Here is an 18590-nt window from a genome sequence, read left to right on the forward strand (position 1 = left end):
ATTATCCAACACCGTAGCAAAAAAGCACAATAATTTGAACGCTATTGAGCTACTCATACATCGTCGTTATATTCAAAGCTAAATTGTAATTTCGATGCATCCAACAATGACTCGTTTCAAACATTTTTCCTTTCTCGGAACGCAACAAAATTTGTAGCAGTGTTTTTAATCAGCGAGGGAGTAATCGGTGAATGTGTTTCAGTAAAATTTAATGATGTATTGAAAAAGAACCCAGATAGGCTACATAAGATTTTCCACTGTATGCAAAATACTTAAAGGTGAGTGTGTGTAGCTCTGTAGGAACATTGTTCCGAGTATCATTCCTCATCTGGAATACGAGCCAGTTACTTCGTGTGAAGCTGAGAGGTCGTTTTACCAATTATAAGATCATTCTAACAAACAGAAGACAATCGATGATCGCAGAAAATATAGAAAAATATTTAATTATTAATTGCGCTTACAAACAATAATTAAATGAGGTTGAATCACACGTGCATCTGCAATTTTTTTCAGTTCTGTTTTCTTATCGGTGTGCAAAAATACACGTAAAAAAGCTTAGATTTTAAATTACATATTTTATGCTTTTCAGCTACCTTAAACACTACAGCTTTTGGAAGTGTTCTCTGTTTTAGTTTGACTTGCTTACTGTCTAGACTTCGGAGCACAGGGACATAATCTTGTAAAACAGAAAACTTGGACAAGGAAGTAAAATTTAACCGGTAATTTTGTCTGATACGCGGTTGTTTTACGTTCTCTAAATCTTCAGTAGGTACGGGATATCTAGTTTTACTTCCCTTCGTAAGGAAGTCGTGAAATTTATGGCCCCTCACAAATCCATCTCTCTCAGCCAGGTATTGAAGTCAGGAACTTCTCATTCATTTGCGACAGTGGTAACTACCACACCACCTGGAGCAATTTTCCGAGACAAGCTCCTAGATATTATCTTGAAGTACATAATCTCAAGTTCTTGAATTGTTATATCTTTTATATAATCTACGTTTCACTTATCCGAATATCTGGGATTAAAGACAATTTTCTGCAAACATCAGAAATATAACTCGTTATTTCATCCACCTCCTGTATGGTATTAGCAACAAAAATGGGTCATCTAATTATTTTAAAAGTATTTAGCTGTGTTTGTACACTAATTATTAATAATGGTACCTTAGAGATAATTCCTGAGCTGACCTGTGAGCAAATTATTCTTGTACTACTGGATCCATTTATAGTACTGTATGTTAACCGATACTGTGTGTTTTTGGCAGCTAATTAAGTACTTCTCTTATATGAGTTATAAGCGGAGCTTTTCCAGAAGTTTTTTTTATGTAAGCTAAACAAAATACTTTTCTATAGTTTTGCATAATACGACAAATAAAGCAATCGTGAATATTAAAAACATTTTTAATATAGGGTTAGGGTGGTTATGGAATAACTTAGCTACAAGAAACAGGTCAGCAAGCCTAAATCTAATTAAATAAAGATGTAAGAATATAACTAGACAAAATAATTTTAGTAGGAACAATGAAATGCGATCCCTAATATTTTTTAATGAATATAAAAAAATATGGGGAAGGAGTACACACATATAGATAATATGAATATGAAAGAGAGATTTGGACTGGCCTGGTTCAGACTAGGAATTTGCAAATTAAGAAGTAATAGAGGTAATATACCTCAAGGCACGTGCTCATTATGTGGACGGAAAGAAGATGACATTCACATTGTTCTTGAATGTCAAAATACAAAAGACATACGAATGAAATTTATAAACGAAAAGTTCCTACAAATAAATAAAGAAATAGCTATAAGAAAACTTATGAATAATAATAATAATAACACAAAGTTACAAAAACAATTAGGTTTATATCTTTTTTTGACTAAAAAATTACAATGGAAAGAATAAATGAATTAGCTAGAATTGAGTGAAAAATAAATAAATAAATAATAAGAATAATGATTATTAAACAAATATGTGAAATTATATATAGAAGAAAGTAGCAAGTAGCAACATACTAAAATGAGTTGAGTCTTGCACAAAACTAAACGCAAGTGCAAGATAAAACAAAACTTTTTTTGTATATTAAATATTTAAATTGTAGAAATTGTATTTAAATAATTGTATATAATTATATGTATAAAATTATAAAGTGTGTAATGTAAGGGTTTAAATGATTACTTGTATGTACTTTGTCTGTGAACTAAAATGTAATAAATATCAATATCTATAGTTTTGCATATTAATCAAAATAGTTTCCGCAATAAGTCTTCCTAATTAATGGAACTTTTTATTTCTGCACACTTATTTTATAATATCATCATGACTAAATTAAACCTGTTTCATAGATTCTGTTACAAATTTAGAAACAAATTTCCTGGAGGAACAATATATGTTTACGAATTTGGATTTCAGATGCAAATTCAGCTTAGACTAATAATTATACCAAATTATCTGTTACAATTCTAATGCAAAACGGATAAATGAGAATTTCTGTTCATGTTGTTGATTTATTTATAAGACGTTAGATTTTTTCAAAAGTTATAACTGCTTAGAGATCACTAAACCTTTTCGCCACTTTAGCTAATCAATAACTTTGTAACTTATGCCCTGAATTTGCGAATATGAGTTGGTGACCTGAAAATAAATTGTCTTTAAAACTGTGTTCAATATTGTAATGCGTATAGTATATTTTTACGTTAATATACATCCTTCTGGTGTTAATCCATGTGGTTGAGAGAATACCGTTTTGAAATACTTTTACTAATAGACTAGGCATTATTTTGTGTTTATATAGACTCTGAATTAACTTAATGAGATACTGTGGAATATTATGGGATTATTTTGTTAAATGAATATACCCAAATTTGTTTGTTACTGTAATAATTTCATGAAGTGCCTTTAATAATTTATAATTCATATTATGCTGATAAGTCATAGGTCTAGTATTCATGTATTTTTTAAGCCGGTTGAAGAGTTAGTGGACTTGCTTTATTCTTCAAAATTAGCGGTTGCTATGAGCATAATGATCCTCTCTTTATCAAATGAATTTCTTGGGAAGACATATGCAACGGTCTAACCAATTTTTAAAACATGCTGCTGACAATGTCTTGCCATCTTCAAAATGGACCAAGCGGATTTCATCTCTTGATGATTTCGATATCCATTGTGTCACATCTCTTTCTTAAAGTTGAAAATGTACGAACATAGCAAAATGCGATATATGAGTTACATGGTGGACGTTGAAAACACATTCCATGAATTCTGATACTTATTTCTAATCTCATGTAAGCTACCATTATCTTAGAGCTGAGATCAATTTTTTCACAAAATAACTTCACATTTTATTTTTGAATGAGTTAGGGCCTACTAACATCTCTTCTGAACAGTGTAATGTAATAACTCCAATTTATTTTTTTATCATTAGAGCAGATATACATTGGGTTGCCAAAATATTAACAATATAATTTTAGCAGACAGGGTAATGTGATATTTTGTGAATAATTGAGAATCCGCGTATTTCTTACTGAATAACACTGCCTCGATTCAGAATCAAAATGTGTCACCCAAATCTCTTCATACGTGGCAATGCTGTTCAGAAATTCTGTGGCTCCAAGGCAAAATGTGATATGTAACTTCTTGCTGTTTTTCAGGAGCGAACATTTACAGTTTAAACGACTGTATAAACTAATAGTAATCATTAAGGTTTGGATAAAGTAGCTGTATCAGGATAGGCTGTATAACTGTATAGGATATGGCCTTGACTTGCTTCAGACAAAGTAAACACTACCCTCTTCTACTAGCTAAAACTCTACCTGCTAGGAAGAGCGCTCTCCACCCCCTAATTAAAATATCAGTGAATGGACAGTACAGCCGATAGAAACTGAATATACGTCGTTGCGGCTGGGGACACGTGACAACTAGTTAATGTTTGTAAACAGATCTCACGATCAAGGATGCCTAACCTGATGCAGCTATAGACTGAGAGCATAGTCAAGGCCGGTGACCGGCACGAGAGGCACGTGGAGGGGAAAGCAGTGAGGATACACGTTTGGAGGCAGTGCGACAAGGGCAGTGAATGTGTGAGACAGAGAACACATCTACAAACCGAGTAAAAACATTGGGAGATATTAATAATGTTGAGTTGTTACTTATCACTCGACAATTCCAAGTTCTAACTCGCATGTGTATTAATAAACATAATTATCTCTCAATCAGTCTGGCACTGACCTTTGACCCTTGAGTTACAACTCTTGATGACGCAACAGACGAGAGACAAGTCACTATTCGATATTAATAAACGTTACCTCTCACTCATATAATTGAGTTTATACTATCAACTTTTTGAGTTAACTGAATAGGTGACTCAAAGCGGTTGAGTGAAGTTAAAAAATCGTAATGACGAGGTATATTATTGTTGTATAACGCAGAAGAAAAGGTATAAACATCGCAGGCAAGCTTGTAAACATAGTTACAAAGATTTGTACAAATTTAAGAAGGAGAACGTACAGTGGATAGCGCGGAATTTCTTGGAAGATTCAAATGAGAGAAGAGGAAGAGCTCTCGATAATGAAATGAAAATGAGCATTTTCTTGCCATATGTGGGCGATCCAGGTTTTCAAATGGGCGTTCCAGAGGATATGGATATTTCTTATGGTACCGTGTCACTTTTCATTTCATTGTATTCCATAGATCTTGTGTTAGCGTTAAAGCTTCAAGATAAGAAACAAGAGTTAAACAATTTTTTGGTGAGATGAAGTGAGGCCGAGGATTCGCTATAGATTACTTGGCATTTGGCTTACGTTTGGGGAAACCTCGGAAAAAAACTCAACCAGGTAATCAGTCCAAGGAAAAATCTAACCCAAGCCCGAGTGCATCTTCTGATCAGCAGCGAGCGAGTTTGCCGACTAACGTAAGTTACCCTGGAGTAGGTTATTTTACGACGCTGTATCAACATCTCAGGTTATTTAGCGTCTGAATGAGATGAAGATAATAATGCCAGTGAAACGAGTCCGGGGTCCGACATCGAATGTTACCCAGCCTTTGCTCAAATTGGTTGAGGGAAAACCTCGGAAAAAACCTCAACCAGGTAACTTACCCCGACCGAGATTCGAACCCAGGCCACCTGGTTTCGCGGCCAGACGCGCTAGCCATTACTCCACAGGTGTGGACTCAGTGAAAGAGTGTGGACCTACTCACAGTGTACAGTAAAGATTTCTAAATTTTGGAATATCTTTTAACATGATGTCCTTCTATGTACCCCAGTCATTATCCTTATAGCTTTCTTTTATTAAACAAATTCTAACTGCTGGGAAGTTGCAGATGCTTTGAAATTAAAAGCATTTAATTGCGTTCAATTTCCAACAACTGTGACGTTTTGTTAAGTGATCTAAGTTCTGAACTGTCAGTCAAGTTACAGCGAGCTCAGAATATGTGCATCAGATACGTGTGCAACATCCGACGATATGATCACATATCACCGTCCTTCGCAAGTCTCTCGTGGCTCCGACTTAAAGAACGCAGAACTTTACACTCTTTGTCTTTACTCTTTCGAATTCTGCACACCTCAACACCAAATTACCTTTCGTCTCGTTTCTCTTATCTATACTCTAACCACGACGTAAATACCAGATCACTTATCTGTGGCACGCTAAATATACCTCTTCATAGAACATCTTGTTATTCCTCATCTTTTACAATATCCACCTCGCGTCAATGGAATTCCTTGTCACAAAGTATTAGGGGCTGCAAGACAACAAACACCTTTAAGAACAGCTTAAAAGATAACTTTATTAGCATTTCACTCCAATCATACTGATTTAAAATATTACTGACTACACTGTTGCTTTTTTTCTTTAGACATCATCCTGATTGTGCTGCATTTTCAAGATTGTCCCATAATAATCTCTTTCTATTATCTAATATAATTTGAAATATATTAACATTCTATGTATTTTAGTTTAATTCTGCTACCCAGTTTATTTCAGTGTTTAATTAATAGTTCATAGTATTTTGTTGTTTAATTCGTAAATAACTCTTGTATACATGTAACTCTCATCTAAATCAAATTGTTGAATTCTTTGTAAGTTCATGCATATGTATATACACTTTTTGCTGGTTGTGTGGAAGAGAAGGCCTTACGGCCTTAACTCTGCCAGCTAAAATAAATCATTATTATTATTATTATTATTATTATAAGAGTTACAGAATGCAAAAAGGAAGTATTCATTTCCTGACGCCATTGAAGCTGTGAATTATACCAATATTAAAAAAAAAATGAACATGCCGATGAGTATTTAGCAAAACAAAACGATGTTGCGAGCCTTAATGTACGAGCTATCTGCAATGTCAAGGAAGAATTCACAAGCGTGGATAATTATTTCTATATTAGGCCTATATGGAGAAATTCGGATGTTTCTAGAGTAATGATTGGTAATAATGCCAATACACTTCTTCTAGGTGATATGGGCTATGGAATTCTGTGGTTCCAAGGCAAAACATGATATTTAAATTTTTGTTGAAAATGATATTTTGCGATATGGTGTGCATCCTGCTGGTATCTTTATTGTGGCAAAAGATAACATGTATATCTCTATTATTTTTTTTGTCTAATCCATTGTTATGAAACATGATTCCTACGATTTTATAAGGTTGTTCAAATTATATCTGTACATGCTCGCTCTTGAAAAGTGAAAGAAATGACATAGAGGCCTAACACATTTTGCCTTGGAGCCCCAGAATTGCTCCTTGGCTTATTACTTTACCATCACTCCACAGCAAAGAGCCTACAATAAATATATACCGGTAACGAAAGAACGTGCGATTATAGAGGCGTTGCGGCCAAGTGAAGCAACAATTTCCAATTCTCCGAAGCAAAATAAGAGTTACAATGGAAAGTGTCTTTGATCATATTGTGCTGCGTTATATCGCACAACGTAACTAAACACCTACTTGAAGATTATGAAGTTTCATTACTGTAGGACGAAGTGAAGGAAGCTAGAGTAGAATTACCGAACAGGTTGTATGTATCATTCAGACGAGTCATAAAAATGAAATACTAATAATATACAGCGTACACATATAGGTAAGTTTATCATCACATTATATTTTTACACATTCATAAGATTTTTTTTTGTGAAGATCATGTTGCAAATTCCTTGGCATTTGTCTTCAAGTCTTCAATGATAGGAAAAGACTTCCTATTTCTCATTTCCGGTAACTGATTTAGTGAATAATATGTGGTGTTGTTTCAAAATATTAACAAATGAAGTTTGAAACAGCACACTTTCCTCCTCTATGATCGAAACAAAAGTATATTTACAAATCGAATGTGACGAAGACTTGCCTCTGCAAGGAGCTCTAGTCTAAACATTGATAACTTGCACAGCTATGTCTTCAGAATAAGAAGGCATATAAGGCGGAGCTAGTTCAGGCCGGTCTAGCTCGACTAGCCAGTGACAGTGAAGCGGTGTTGCCTAGTTAAATCGTCGCGAAGTCTCGCTGAAGCGTCGCGTATTAGTTTCTTTCTTGCGCGCACAATATTTATGGCTAGTAATGCATTTTAAGCTGTGCCATTCGATAGAGCTACGAATTCTGAACTCAACAGTACAAGAATGGCAATTGTATGTCAACTGGTTCGCGTGTTATCGCTTTAAGACTAAACAGAGATATCCAACCTACAATATACAACATATTTTGCTCTGAAGTCCCTTTCTATAAACGAAGATAGATTCTGTTTACTTTCAAATTCAGACGTGGACTGTTTTCTCTTGTGTGATGTGTAACTTACCGTAACAATGCCTCTTGAAGAGATTGCAAGTGGCTCTGGTGTTTCATCTGTTATACGCAAAAGGATAGTCCTACACTCGCAGGCGAGGAGTATTGTATTTTCTGTATTATAATTTTTCTGAAGGACTAGCTTATGATGCAATGCGTGTCAGTTTTTTAGAAACAAAGAATCTGACTGCAGAGGCGTGTGGTTTAGAAGTACATACGTTATCTCGTATTCTCGGACAAGGCAAAGAGATAATTCAAATAGGTGGTATACTGTAGGCTACCTGTATTTACCTCTCCTAGAAAATAACGCAAAACGTGTTAATTATTTGACGATGTTTAGAATCGTGTATTACTTCATCGTGCGATATTTTAAATAGACTATATTAGTAGTATGTGTTAGCAGTGACATTATAGAACATGGAAAGCAAGAAGAAAGCTGAGAATAATCACGGATATGATTTTCACTTTTCATTGGAATATTATACATGGTATAAGACGAAATACTGCTTAAACGTATGAGATATTTGGTTGATATTGTAAACATAAACACTCCTGCTTCTTTTTCGATGAATTATACGAAGAGTATTAACAACATTCTTGCTTAAGAGCATTAAAAACTTTATAAGATGAAGCAATTTAATTACATTTCACTTTTAAAATAAATACAGGCGGTCCACACCTTTGAAGTAACGGTTAGCGCTTCTGGCCGCGAAACCAGGCGGGTTCAATTTCCTGTCGGGGCAAGTTACCTGGTTGAGGTTTTTCCGGGGTTTTCCCTCAACCCAATATGAGCAAATTCTGGGTAACTTTCGGTGCTGAACCCCGGACTCATTTCACCGGCATTATCACTATCAAATTGAGACGCTAAATAACCTAAGATGTTGATAAAGCGTCGTAAAATAACTACTAAAACTATAAATAAATACAGGAATGCTAGAAACGAGGAGATTTTATAATTCCAAAACTCAGTTTCTATTTTAAAAACTTTACGTTGTATATAATATATTACATTAGGCCTATATACCTTTTATATTAACGATATTATGGGGTTACGATTTTCATATTCACTTATATATAACTACCTTCACTCATAGGCTTATACTGCCCACGCCAGAGTGATAGAGCATAAAACTCTGGACCTCTAGGTAGGTATAAGCTTGAGGATTAAATGAAATTTTAGATAGGCTTGATTTAACAAAGTAAAAGGAAGTAATCTTCAATTTCAATATGAGTACTGAATTAGGCCTACAGATATGCTTATATTCTTATAGCCGGATTCTTAGCCAGACTATAGAACCCTGGACCTCTAGATACGTAAAAGTTAGAGAATAAAATTAAATTAGATAGACTTATTTTAACAGAGAATAATTAAAATAATCTACAGTTTCAGTATGAATACTGAATTATGTATGAACACATATTATGCTTACGTTGCATTATAAACAGATTCGTAACGAGAATATAGAACCCTGGACCCCTAGGTAGGTATAAGCTTGAGAATTAAATTAAATTAAATAGGCTTCATTTAGCTGAGGAAAATAAAATGCCTTTTAACTTCAATATCAATACTAAATTACGTATCTACAGATATGTTTACGTTTTATTATCGCTAGATTCGTAGGCTGCCCCTACAAACAAACTTTATCTCATCTTTCCTCTGGAGAAATAAACAATAATAAATTCAACATTGCTGTACAAGGAAGTCTGAAGATAAGGATAAATATTCTCGCCCTCAATTTTTTCAGGAGAGTATTTCAACATGTCACATAGTGCAATACAATATGCAGCATTCTTTTTTTTTTTTTTAAATTAAGACATTCTTTGTCTGAAATTAGCATAGTAGGCCTAAATTTCTACATATCTGTCACTTTATTTCGAAAGTTAGTACCTCCAAAATCTACTTATCTGTGAAGCGAAGAAGTAATAAAGATTGGGATGAACATTACTTCAGCAAGAGTAATTATATTTAAATATTACACATAATGAAGGAACAGATCTCGACCCACCCGCTTGCTGCAATGAGCTGCAACCGATATTTCTGTCCTTATCTGTTGTCTCTGTCTTCCACGTCTCGTGCACCGTGTGACAACTCTGACAACGTCGCACTGCTGCTAGCACTCAATTGGCTTAGGCCATATGCCTTCTTATTCTGAAAACGCTTATAGGCGATAAAATGTAACAACTCAGAGTCACGAGTGAGATATGTCCAGGAGGGGAAAATATTTATTAATATGAAGTTCAGACTAATCACTCACTCGACCCTTCACCACTCACTGAGTTGTCCGATACATCTCACTCACTTTCAAGCAGTTTTATTAATATCTTCCATTGACTCTGTTGTTTAATTTACTTGTCAATGGACTCTTTTCGCTACAGGTTATGTTTTCCGCACCGCCAGTACAACTTTCTCGAGAGGGAGCGCGACTACCATCTGCACGGTATCAGCGATTGCATCAAAGTGGCCCATACACCCCCTGGTTAAGTTCCGCAACCTCATAGGCTCGTCCAACGCTCGCGCGCACACCGGCCGTGACTATGCTCTCGGTCTGTACTTCATCCGAACCCTAGTAATCATGTTATATAACAACGGGTTAGAGAGAAAAGTACGCAATAGAGAAATGCATATCATCTTTTTCCATAATAAAGATGCCATCAGAATGCATAATATACAGCAAAATCTCGTATTTGCCAAAAATTGATATATCTCCTTTGGTCTTGGAACCACAAAATTGTGAATTAAAATATGATTTCGCTTGATTCTGAAGCGCGATTCATTTGTTTCCTTCCCTGATCAGCAGTAAGGCAATAGTAACGTACAGTAGCTTTCAACTTTCGCAAATAGGATTCCTCATTTTATGACATTACGTAAGCTACAATATGATGATGAGCTCTCTTTCACGACATACCTAGCGAGACAGAGAACTTCCATAGCAACAGTATTCTATCTTCATTCTGAAATTATTCTGTTTTAAAATTGTATTCCCTAAATACTGAGGTAAATCTACAGACACGAGTCTCATCATGCATATTCGTTTTGTCGTAGTTTTAACCTTTCCAACGTTTGAAAAAAACAGATGTTCTCAGTTAAATTTGCTCGTAGTCTTGATGAATGAGCTGAAGAGGAACGGAACTACTTTTTTCAAATAAAACACTGGCCCTGCACTGATGGAATAACTAATTGCGACGTCATTCTAGAGTGCTTAGATTAAAATGGCAATAGTTCAACTCCACCATTCCAAAAGCAAATTAATGTAGCACTAACACGTGTTACCATTTTAAGAGCATTAATATTTCAGTTTTTAATTCTCTTCTCTAGCATCGCTGCTAGTCCGAATGTTCTAAATGGATCTAGTATAACTTTCGTCATTGCGATCATTTGGAGCACACTTTACCAGACAGTAATCATACTGCTATTTCACATATTGCCATTTCGTCCAAACCTGATGAAAGAAAAGCTTGCTGGGTGGTTTTGATGTTTGATTAAAGTAATACGATATGCATGTCTTTCTGTTATCAAAGTGCTATCTTGTATCATGAGCTTCACCATTTTCTGCACACAGTAGGGTTGATATATATTTTTTTAAATTTCAGCAACTCTATGGTAAATCTTTAAATGTGTATCGATTTCACAAAATATTGTCGCACCTACGTAAAATGATATAGGTAGCTAAATATTAGGAAAATTAGAATAATAATTTGTGTAATTTCACTTAAGATTATTAATATAACTAGGCCTATGTTACTGATTTTCGGACTTATTGTAGGCCTAACATGCTTGAACATGTCCAGTGCTCTGTTTCGCGTCGAGTGGGAGGAAGAATATTTTTTGTGCTTCATGAAGATAAACCTTGTTTTTTAATATGTTCTAAAACGTTGAATGTACTATTAAGGTACAATATCAACATACATTTCAGGAGTAGTCATTACCAAGAATATGGTACTAGTCTGTCAGGTACACAACGGAAAAGCAAACTCAATGAACTAAACAAGACTTTCTATAGTAGCAAAACACGTGACCAGCAGGAAATTTCACCCGTCAATATTCTGCGTGCTAGCTATAGAGTTGCGAAACTGATAGCTGAAAACACCAAGCCCTTTTCAGATGGAGAATTCGCAAAAGGCTTATTTGTAACCGTAGCAGAGGAGATTTGCCCCAATATGATTAATTTATTTAAAATACTTAGCCTAGGAAGAACGATAGTAGTGTCCAGAATAGCAGAAATGAACTCCGACATAGAAGACCAATTAAGGTCTATGATAAAAGGTCTTACGTGGTACGCATTAGTCTTAGACGAGTGCACTGATATTAAGCTTACAGCACAATTAGCTATATTTTTAGGTAGACAATGAATTAAATGTATTTGAAGAATTCCTGGATCTAGTACCCATAAAGGGACACACGTCAGGTGAAGATATTTTTGAGGCACTGCACATGATTGCTTGCAAGTATGAGCTATCGTGGGAGAAATTGGTATCATTAACAACGGACGGAGCACCCTCTATGATAGGTCACTCTCGTGGATTATTTCTGAATGAAATAGGGATATCTAGAAATTCTGTCAAAATGGTACACTGTATTATTCACAGAGAAGCACTATGTTCAAAATCAGCAAATTCAGCGAACGTAATGTCAGTAGTGGTAAAAGCTGTTAAATTAATTAAAGCTAATTCACTGCGGCATCGACAATTTCAAGAATATTTACACGACATATGTTGTGATTAGGACGATTTAACTTACTACTCCCAAGTCCGGTGGCTAAGCAGGGGTAATATGCTTCATCGCTTCTACAATATCCGTGCGGAAGTAGACTCCTTCTTAAAGGGACACAATATTACCATCCCCGAAATATCCGATAGCGAGTGGATTTTGGATCTTTTCTTCTTAATGGATTTGTGTGATCATTTAACTCTGTTAAATAGAGCTCTACAAGGGAAAAACCGCTCCATCGTGGATATGGCAGATGCCATTAGGTCCTTTATGGGTAAACTGAAGCTATGGTTGCATCAGCTGCAGAAGGCAGAATTACATCATCTTCAATCATTAGTAAACCAAAAGGTTCATTTATTACGAAATACCAACCTGTTCTGGAAATGCTATTTTCTGAGTTTGAAACCAGGTTTCATGACATCAATGAAATGAATGTGGAAATGTTAATATTTGAAAATCCATTTGCAGTCAAACTAAAGAAGCTCCACTGAACTGTCAGCTAGAGATCATTGACATGCAGAATAATACACGGATACGAAGCAGTGGAAAACTAGGGATAGAATTATGGAGACTAATTGATAAAGATTTGTATCCTAATCTGAAGAATCTCGCATCTCGTATGTTAGCCATGTTGAAGGAACCTATGTCTGCGACAGTTCTTCTCAGTTATGGATAACAATAAGAACAACAGAAGATCGAGGATAAGTGATTCTAACCTAGTTGCAATATTGCGTGTAAGTATTAGTAAATTACAGCCCGATATTGACCGGCTCGTAGCTGCAAATACCTCCATATCACCACGAGAGAAAACAGAATAATTGTACTCATATGCTGTAGTCTTAATATTGTTGTATTACATTTACGTACTACAAATACACATAAAGTTTGTAAACATTATTACGATTCGTACATGACATTGAGTGTCCGCCACTGAACCCATTCCTTGTAGCATAGCTCGTCAGATCAGAGCAGGTACGGTACCTGGGAAGTACTGGTGGGGGAAGCCTGGGCATTTCTATTTCCCCTTCATCGACACCACTGGCCTAACCCTATTTCACGTGGCATATATTAAAATTGTGATTTACTACACCATGTTAATAATATAGTTCTTTACATTGTTTCAAATATGGTGTCTGTGAAGCGTGAGAATTCTACAGAGTGTCCACATGAAACATTTACAACTTCAGATGTAAATAAATTATTTAGACACGATATCTGGATAGAGTTTTCTGCATATTAATGGTAAACTCTCATAATTTTTTGGGGAATTTTGTTGGATTGTTGAAATGAGTTTTTTGGTTGCAGGTGTGAATTTTGGTGAAATCTGAAATCTGACAGTGAAGGAGATGTGGACACTTCAGGAGATGGCACAATGTGTATCCTGGTTTATCAAGATACGACTAGATACATAGATGCAACATCACGTGTGGACCAAATGGGTAGAAGAGAACTGCTATCACTGCCAACAATCCGGGAGTGGCACCGAACTTATATAGAGACTGGGAGTGTGCTGCGGCAAAAGGGCAGTGGGCGGCAAAGCACAAGAGTGGAAGAGATTGAACGTGTGCAAGGTGTATTTGTCTTCGAAGGAACCCTTCCTCGGTGTCAATTCTAGCCAGCATGTCTACAGCATATGTTGTACAGCGTGGACGATTATCTGGGTGAAGACCTTTCCATTAGCTGAATTTTGAAAGCATACAGCCTCAGATTCTTTTAAAGGACTTTGTGGGCAGTCGAATGCTGCAAGTTCAATTCCCTGGCGGCACTGCGGATGAACTTACTAGGGCTTACTGATCGTGTCTCGATAAACCAGGATACACATTGTGCCATCTCCTGAGGTATCCATATCTCCTTCACTGTCATATTTCAGATTTCAACAAAATTTACGCCTACAACCAAGAAAAGCATTTCAACAATCCAAGAAAAATCTAATACAAACTTTGACAGTTTCTGATTAACATGCAGAAAATCGGATCCAGATATTTTTTTAAGTAGGTTATTTTACGACGCTTTATCAACAGCTAAGGTTATTTAGCGTCTGAATGAGATTAAGGTGATAATTCCGGCGAAATGAGTCCGGGGTCCAACACCGAAAGTTACCTAGCATTTGCTCATATTGGGTTGAGGGAAAACCCAGGAAAAAACCTCAACCAGGTAACTTGCCCCGACCGGGATTCGAACCCGGGCCACCTGGTTTTGCGGCCAGACGCGCTGACCGTTATTCCACAGGTGTGGACGGGATCCAGATATCTTGTCTCAATAATTTATTATTTACATCTGAAGCTATAAAGATTTCATGAGGACACTCTGTATTATGCAGCACTGTCTACTGCAGTGGTGAGCAACTCAGCTGCTCTTTTTTTACTTGGTTATTTAACGACGACATATGAACTACTAGGTTATTTAACATCGATGAGATTGGTCACAACATGGTATTTGGAGAGATGAGGCAGAGGACTCGCCATAGATTAAGTCTACATTGTTTATGATAGTGTAAATAATAAAAGTAGCGCATTCTAGTGTACATAGTGTAAAGGGGCTGTAAAATATTGACTACTTTCAAAAGACAATTAAAAAAACTGCTTTTCTTCTCTAGAGCATCATCTTTCTTCACATATTATTTTTGTAGAATATGATTTTTTATTTTTAATACAGTCAACTCCGAATATAGTGAACCTCTGCGGACTTGCATGTTTCGTTCACTATATCCGAGGTTCATTAAATCCGAAGTGTCCCTCCCCTAATCTTAAATGACAGGAATGAATGAAATTGTGAATAAGAACATAAAATACTATACAGCAATTAAAATATCTCATTTTTGTGGAATAGATTACACTCTATACTGTTACTCACAGTTGATTTACTTAAACTATGCTGTAGACCCACGTCCGCTTGCGAAAGACCACGTTCAATGTCACTTATAATATTCGCTTACCTTCCAAAGAAAACACTTTACGCTTCGACATTTTTATACAATACATTCACTGTTGGAACACTAGAAACAGACTGATGATCAGGTAGAAATGACAAACGATGTTATGGTGTGATTGCGTACTCAGCCTTGGAATTTTCCGTGTCACTTAATGGAAACTGGGAGGAGGTTGATGGAGTTTGAAAGCCATCGGATTCTTACCTCCATTTATTCTCTGGACATTGGCTTAATGTCCGTCCCCTTTTAATAAAAGAAGACAATTTCATTTTCCATTGTTTCGATGCTATTCGTCATAATGGAAATGTTTCTGAGAACAACAGACAACCCTTTGACGGCGGAAGATTAGAAATAACAGTACAGTAGTGTGCCTGAGAACAGAATGCAACCCTTCGACGGTGGAGTAAGGCAAGGTCGTCACGCGTTGTCTGGATTTACAATACAGCTCGTTGTCTAGGAATCACTAATCCTAACTTTGTCCTTTGACTAAAGCAGTAAGAAACTTAGAATGTTGTTCTCAACACATTCTTTCAATTTTAAACAAGAAGGTCTGACTTCAAATAAGAATTTGTCCAGATACAACTCTTGTAACTTCAATTTTTAAGGTTCACTATAACCGAAGCGAGGGTTCACTATAAACGGAAATATTAATGTACTTTTTAATGTATGCGGATCGGGACCAACGATTTAGGTTCACTATAACCAAGTTCATTATATCCAGAGTTGACTGTATATCAGTTTTCCTTTATTTTGTTAATCATTCCTTTGGTCCAAATTATCTTATTTAACACTAAATTGTAATTGTTAACTCTTAGAATTACATTTAAACACATCTACATTTTGATATTATTATTATTATTATTATTATTATTATTATTATTATTATTATTATTACTATTATTATTATTATTATTATTATTATTATTATTATTATTATTATTATTATTATTATTATTATTATTATTTCATTGTGTTCTACATTGCTGTTATTTTTATATTTGCTACAATATGTATTTTATACTGGTTGAGGGGAAGAGAAGGCATAAGGCCTTAACTCTGCCAGTAAAAATAAATCAATTAAATAAATGGATAAATAATTTAAATTGTAGGAAAGGCCATCGTAGTATCATTCTTTATGACTAGAATGCATTGTGAACAGTCTACGGGGTCTAGTTTTGAATCATGAATCAACTGCATCACAAACAAGACACAAATGTTCCCTAACAGTACTGTTCTCTAACCACGAGAAAGTCTCCGCCGGATGAGACGAAGGGGAGTAATGCTGTGAATGAATGTTGATGTCATAAGATGTCGTAAGGTCACACACGTGGGTACTCGTATCTCTATTGGCTCGCTGTCACAGCACAAACAATAACATTGATACACACATGTTTATACTACCCTAGTTACAAAATTAGATCACTGTTAATCTCCTGGGGCCGTATTCATAGACATTTTTAGCGCGGGCTTTCGGAGGATTAACAGCGTTTTTCGTATTAATAAATCAGTGTTAGCGATAGGATATGATTTTAATAGTGTACTAGTAACCAGTGGATAGCCGGGGCTAGCTTAGTACGCTCGTAGCGCGTGCTGCGAAATGTCTATGAATACCACCTCTGGTCTTTTAATCTCTCCATGCAGGAAATAACAAATGCAGGAGAGCGAATGGTTTTTAAACTGACGTTATAACGATAATAGGCCTATTATATATCTACTTCGCTCCAGTAGATGACGCAATAGTAAGCACATTTCTTTCACGGTTGATTTCCTGGTTGGAGAACAGTACTTACCTCTGTCGCGCGCGAAACATGATGTCACGCTGATATATTATATGAGCAACTAACCTTATCTCCGTACGCCCTGGAACAGAATATGGTCCCTAGTTATCACTACAATACCGAGGTAATAATTTACCTTTCATGAAAGTACCTAAAATCGTTAAAAGGATTGTTGCAGTGTGAAATATTTTTCTTGTAAATATCAGGTCCTCAAAGGTATTAGAAGTTATGGGTAGAGAAGGTCAACGCCGATGTGTGTTCAACTAGCATTACTAATTTGAAACATGGAACTAGCAACCACAATGGCGCTGTAATACGCACGAAAGGCTCGTACAACCTCATTCCCAAGATTATTGCTGCTGTGGCATTAAGTGTATACCTACGATATGACTGTTACAATCCGGCGATACCAGTTCCTCTGTTAAATACAGAGCTTGTCTGTCTGTCTGTCTGTCCGTCTGTATTCGTCCCCCGGAGAGGAACGGGTCTAATCTCTTGAGATATTATTATCAATCAACGGGTGCTACTGTTATCGTGCGTGATATTATAGCATTAGACCGGGACAGACTGACATTTCCCTTGTTGTCTACAACACAAGTCTGTACAGGGGGATTCACAAGCCAACTCCATTGTTATTGTGTTTGAAGGATTTGTCGACATATCAATCTGTTGACATACTTTCGGCGCAACGGAAGCTCAGTCAGTTGCCTGACGGAGTCATGTCAAAGGAAACGGATTTCGATCGTCGATGTATCATGATAGATTTGTTACTGTCAAAGCGATACTGTGTACTTTCGGTCTTTATTTTTATTCTTGTTCCATGATGACCATACTGCAATGTGTAAATGACATAATAGCATATACAGGGTCCGGCATCTGGTTCTGACGAGTTGCAACATGCTGTTGTAAAGGGATTATAAGGCTTAAAAATTAAAATAACACAATATATAGCTTGAATAATGCAATTTATTGGAATGTCTTCATTTTTTGAAAATTACACGTTTCAAGTGATCCCCTTGGTCTCTTATGACCTGTTGTAATCTTACACGAAAAATTATTAATGACACTTTGCAATAAACCTGGAGTTTCGTTGATTTCTTGCACTTCAGCCTGTACCCTGTTCTTCAGATCCTGAATAGAGTGTGATCTGGTTTGAAACACTCTTTCTCTGAGGAGTCCCCACAAAAAGAAATCAGGATCTGTTAGATTCGGGGATCGAGCCGGCCAATTGATATCTCCAAACCGAGAAATTATGCGTCCTGGGAAGAAATTTCTCAGCAATCACAGTGTCTCTCTGGCAGTATGGGCCTTGTGCAATATCCGACGAACTGTCCTGTCAGATATGCGCAAGGCCGCAGCATGTCGCACTGCAGATCTTGACGGACTTCGTTGCACAGCCAATCT

Source organism: Periplaneta americana, chromosome 13 (genome assembly GCF_040183065.1).
Source record: "Periplaneta americana isolate PAMFEO1 chromosome 13, P.americana_PAMFEO1_priV1, whole genome shotgun sequence".
NCBI classification, from domain to species: domain Eukaryota; kingdom Metazoa; phylum Arthropoda; class Insecta; order Blattodea; family Blattidae; genus Periplaneta; species Periplaneta americana.